Here is a 6,287-nt window from a genome sequence, read left to right as displayed (position 1 = left end):
GATAATATTGAGTTTTCATAGATGTTAATTAGTGGTTGTATTCGGTTCAATTGAATTTTAACGTATACTATTGGCTTTAATTKTTTATTTTAAATATAAAAATCCGTTGAAATTTTATAAAAAAGTTTTTTCCTTGCAAAAGTTATTTTTAAAGAAAAACGTAATTTTTAAAAACGTTCCGACGGATTTTCGACGGATTTACTTATTTATTTTAATAATTTTTTTCTYCAACGGAAATTTCCGTCGGAAATTTAATTTTTTTTCAAATGGAGCCCAAAGCCCAAATTTTTTAAGATGGAGCCCAAATTATAAAACCATTACTCCCTTTCCCTTACTACGGCCGTAATACCCTCTCAACTCTCAAGCAATTGACGTACGCTCCCTTTCCCTTACTACAGCCGACCTCCCTTTCTACGATTGACGAAAAAGATTGAAGAAATGATTTCTTCTTCTTTGATCGAACTGCTTGACGAAAACGAGTTCCATATACTTCTTTGATCGAACTGCTTGACRAAAATGAGTGCTTGAACTGCTTCCATCTTCTTTCAATCGAACACAGGTTTGAACTTTAAACATTGTATTTTAGTTATTTATCATCGATTTCACCTATTTTCTTCCATGAGTGATGGGAAAGTTGTAGGTTAGAGGTCTTGTTGATGGTTCATTTTTAAATTTTGGTCATTGGGAATCTGACTTTGGTCTATACAACTGCAAGTAATCTGGGATTGATATGAACTAATGATTCCACCACGTAACGTTAGCTACTATTTTATTCAAGGAATCTATATTACTAATATTCATCAATAGAAGAGAAGTTACCTGCAACACGAAAAGCCCATCATCTGCCAATACTGATTCACAGCACCTAAAAAACTCTTCCATGTACTCATGCCCAACAGCTTCTAACATTTCACTGCAAAATAGTAGTCCAYGGTTACATCATATCTAAGCAATACCATTAATGTCTGTAGTTAGAGACAGATATACTCACCAGAATATTATTCTATCATATTTGTAAGTATGAGGCAATTGCCTATAGTAACATAGAAGAAATCTGATATGGTCCTGTAGGCCAGCTTCCTTCACCTTAGTTTTTGCATATTTGAGTTGCTCTTCAGATAAGGTAATGCCAGTGTATTTGCATCCAGTTTGTTTCACTATTTCAATAGCTAACGTTCCCCAACCACATCCTATCTCAAGAACCTCATGGTTTTTATCGACTCTTGCCTAGATGGGATACTCATTTCAGCATGCCATTTGCATAAAGAATGACATTATATATCATTTTGCAAATACTCACCTTCTCAATCAACAACGTGATTTTTCTCATTTGTGCTKATTTCAAGTCTTCATTTTCACTCAATTGCATGAAGAATTAGTTAGACATGAATAGTAAATTCARATTTCAAAACTGAAATCCTCACCTTGAATATTGCACACGAGTGTGTCATGGTGTCGTCCAAGAAGAGGGCAAATAGTTCATTACTCTAAGAGCACACAAATCAAATATATTACGATAAGGTTGTTTTTAGAAGCCCGTACCAACATGTATGATCTCCCCAGAACAACCTTCCTCTTTTGACCAAATCAGAATAGCTTCATGTTTTACATATTGTTTGTTAAATTAGAGGCTTAAATCAGTAGTTTCAGGTTCACTAATTCATATGTTGTATTGGGTGTTTATCGAGATGGGATGAASGTCGCTGGTTGTAATGCTTTTAAGAGGATTTTGTTGGTTACTTCAATAAGATTCGTTATGTGTGGAGGGTAGTGATGTTTATCCTTTGGTTGGAACCAAAGCGCAGGGTGAGGGAAATAAATATATGCTTCCTTCTGTCTCTAATTCTACCCTTCCCACACTTGATAAGYTGTCTTTTRGTTTATTGAGAAGCTTATGCAYAAGGAATCTTTCACCTAARAGGATAAAAACTAATGAGATACATTGTCTTGTTTGTTGTGTTCTCCTTCGTCTGGATATATATCCACTAGTATGTTGTGTATACATTTTCTATCTAGATTTGTATATCAATTTCATTATTTATATGTCGAAATTAATGTTTGTTTGTCATTTTAATATTGTCTTGGTTTTTCTACTCAATTTCTTCCTTGCTATATTTGTAGCTATRTCGACTAATACCAATAGAGGATGGATGTACCGGTCGCACCACTCATAAYAGTGGAGTATGCGTGAGAGGCTCTTTTTACTCAGAGTATTGAGTCTGACAACCTTTGACGCAACCTAGTTTGCGGGTCAAGTTTTCTATACACCACYAGCGCCCCTCACTTGTATCATTACATGTAATAAGGGTATTCTTGATATGATGTTAAATTAGAGATGCAAATGACCTTTAGCACAACCTAGGTCACATCGTCCTCACACCACAGGTTCCTTTACGTGTATTATCACATGTGACGAGAGTATTCTCGCATGTAGAACCCCTAAAATAGGAGTAAATTTAAACCATAAAAATTGGTACAAAATAAACACCTATATAAATAAAATCACCCAAGAAGGGAGATTGTGAAGCGTTTACAATCCAAAGGAATAGAAGATAAATAACAACTTATTAATCTAAACTATTCTAAGTTCAAATTATAAACGAAGTCACTATCTTCACCAAAATAATCCTGTCAAAATATAACACCAATAAATAAAAGTTATTTCTCCCAAAAGTGCCTTTACCAGCATCAAATCACTACGCTCAAGACTTCAGAGCCCCACCGYTATGAGAATCTAATGTACATGTCATTTTAAGAAAAAGTGTTAGGCTTCACGCCTAGTGAGGCCAAACGGTTTATAAAATAAAGCAAGTAATAATTAGAGAGAACGTTTTATACACTTGAACAAATTCCAAAGTTCACATATTTCACATAAGAACCATAAGGTCCAAAATACATCTTATGATGACGAGGGAGACCCAATTTTCGTTAATTGTGGCGGAACATAAAAGTAGGCCACGAATCTACGTTATAGAGCTCCTATTATGGAACATTGATAATATAATCCAACCACCCACAGTCTATAATTTGAGTCCTCCAATGTCTAAGAAATACTCTTTGGCAAGAAGTAAATTACTACGAGATACACGGTCATCAAGTTCAACCACCAACGATCTTTAGCTTGAGTCATTCGGTAATTTAATACCCGTATCTTGCTATCATATGGGAATAACAATCCCGTCTTACATACCTAAATCGACTTCTATGCCTATGAATCCATTTGCATTAGTCTAATATTTGTCAGAACTTAAAAGTGATCACATATAGTTAAACATATAGTTTTCATCATTTGAATGGCATTATCAAACTATTTCTATTCAAAATTAACCAAATAAGGTCAAGGTTTCATAACTTCAAATGAGACATTTCCTTTCCATAATTAACATTAAAACATTTAGCATTTGAGTGGTCTATAATACAAAGGATTGTGTTTCCCACAAGTAACATCACTCTTTCTTTACTAAAATATCGCCACTTCATGTAATATGCCCTCAAGGATGAAAATTCGTATACAACTTAAATCATGATATTCAAACCCAAAATATTATATATGCCTCAAGTACACACTTTTCATAACATCAAAATGAAGTCTAAACATCTATTTTGTAAAAAAGGTAAACCCCCCCCCCCCCCCCCCCAACAAAAAAACTCAAATTAGGTCAAAATTCATAAATGCTTGAAATATGTGTAAAGAGATGTTTAGGAGATTAAAATGCAATACTTTGACATGTATGAAGTTTAGAAGGTTAGAATGAAGTTACAAATGGGTTTTTAAGAAAACTCCTAAAATTGATCAACAATGGTAAGGAACAAGTTGGAGAAGATGTAGATGTTGATCCTCTCTTTCAGTGATTTGATGATAATCTATTTTCACTTATACGTTGTATTTATGTTTCTGTCTTTTCAGTTCCAGCGGTCTTCACTGAGCGTGTTCAGTGATCGCTGAAGAACTTGTATTGTAATTCAATCAGAGACAGCGATACTTCAAGAAGATAACACTCACACCAAAGAACCTTCAGCTAATGTCGAAGACTGAAAMTGAAGATTAGGGACTGGYGAGTACGTGATCAGAAGCTRTACTCAGTGATTACAAGTCTGTCTACMTATGTGTGAASACTGCTCAAGCCTCAGCGAATRCTGAAAAGACCTCCAGGTTATTCCAGCATTCAGCGATCAAAGGAAGCTTGCTTAGACGATTGTTGTTGTCTTGTCCTTATACACACAAARGACAAACYCATTCCCTTCTAAACGTTGGTACGGTACGGAGCCGACTAGTTGACTCTATTGCCCACSAATGTAACACCCCATTCAACACATTGCATGTAACATATACTTCATACACAAGAAATACACGTTTATACACGACATAGGTCCCTTAGTACAAGAATCTACCATTACCGAATACATTGTCCAAAAATTCAAAATACAATTCTCGTACTATCAAGTTTTATCTACCAAAAACTATATACATCATCAGTAATCTTTCATGCAGATAAACATATAAGGAATTATCATACTTTCCCTTTTTCCCTTACCGTCTGCAACTCCTGCAACACATATTTAAAAAAACAAAACGAGGATTAGACCGAAAGGTCTAATGAGTTCCCTTTTTATGTTATTACAGGGTGATAATCAYCAAAACTTTTATGTAAAATAATTCTTCATATAAATAACAAATATATGAACAAGTAAGAACGTAATACCAATACCTTTYACTTCTCAAGCCAAATTCTCTGTTTGCAATCAATACATCAAACCCAAATAGGTTTGCACTAACCAGATTATCATATTGCCACTTTTAAATCTTTTTAATTAAACAAGGTTTATTCCAAGTCTTAGGCCAAACCTGTTAATTTCTTCTCAATAACATCCAGACTATGATTTYCAATAAGAAYYCTGATCCTAAATCTTTAAATCACAAAGAAATAAAGATTCCAGACCATGATAATCTTAAAGGATATAATAGTAAGAGTTATATCACCTAACACATATACAAATGCCACCCTTATATCCAAAGGTACACCTCTCCTTRATATGYCACCCTTATCCCATGRTACACCTCTCCTTGATATGCCACMTTTATCCCATGGTACACCTCTCCTTGATATGTCATCCTTGTTTCCAAACATTTCACAAAACAATTCCATATAGAGTAAATCGCAGTCAATGGAATATTATCAGTTCAAAATCATTTTTATCAAAATTCCCATTTCTTTAAAAGAATCAATAAAATGATAAGTCAGCATGTAATCYGGTCAAACCCTGGCCAGATTACTAATTCGGACAACACTTCACATGGCTTGACCGATTTACCACTTAGCTTTATTCTCAAAACCTTGTCCGGATTACTAATCCGGACAATACTATTCATGATCGTCCGATTTAACAATCCGGGTGTCATGTCTGATTTAAAATGAACCGGCATCTCATAGTTGTATTCCTGCTTCTCCGTTTGACATACTTGACATAAGATCAAAGTTCATAAATCGCTCATTACATAAACCGGTCAACACTTTGATCGGATTAGTCTTAAACCGGAAGAGGCTATGTCCGGTTTACTTTTAAACCGCTTAATCCCTTGCCCAGTTTACATGTAACTCGCTTAACATTCATCCGGTTTACATGTAAATCGCCTAAGACTCATTCGGTTTACATGTAAATCGCCTAAGACTCATTCGGTTTACATGTAAATCGCCTAAGACTCATCCGGTTTACTTGTAAATCGCCTAAGACTCATCCAGTTTATCTTGGTCCAGATAACACATCCGATTTAACACCATCCGATCAAGATTATCAATTRACAAATAACCATTTCAAACCTCAATTTAAACATACAAKTTGAAGTGTTTTGAAAAGCATTTAACTACTCACCTTGAAATCTTTTCGAAAACCAGCCACTTGAAATCCAACTTCTGATCCGATCAAGACAATCCGGTCACACTCTCTTTACTTTAAATCGCACACTCTTTTTCCAAAAAAAAAATGGCAAGAAAAATGTAATGGAGGCTAAGACCCTCCTTATATACTTTCCAAAAGAAGTATGGCGGCTAAGCCGCCCTCCTCTCATGCATGTATGTATGCATTCATGTCATCAAATAGCTATAGATACACTTATGCACACATGCACATATATAACTCCTATACATACATACATATCCACACATACATATATACCTATGCACGTACTTCATTATGCATGTAGTTTCACATACTAGCATGATTAATATAACAATTTATCATGCTATCACATAATCATTTATCAAATAATCACATATTAATTACCTCGG

At 34.7% G+C, this 6,287-nt stretch overlaps 1 long non-coding RNA gene across 1 annotated transcript; it reads left to right on the top strand.

Moving 5' to 3' along the window:
• Positions 1-373: 373 nt before the first annotated feature.
• LOC112514922 lies at positions 374-2,338 on the top strand. Its single transcript, XR_003069447.1, has 2 exons — positions 374-559; positions 2,122-2,338. It is a non-coding gene; the product is annotated as an uncharacterized LOC112514922 (long non-coding RNA).
• Positions 2,339-6,287: the final 3,949 nt, after the last annotated feature.

This window comes from Cynara cardunculus (genome assembly GCF_001531365.2).
Source record: "Cynara cardunculus var. scolymus isolate 2C chromosome LG 6, CcrdV1, whole genome shotgun sequence".
Taxonomy (NCBI): Eukaryota; Viridiplantae; Streptophyta; class Magnoliopsida; order Asterales; family Asteraceae; genus Cynara; species Cynara cardunculus.
The sequence above is the reverse complement of the archived record's forward strand: the minus strand, read 5'-3'. Positions and strand labels throughout refer to the sequence as shown.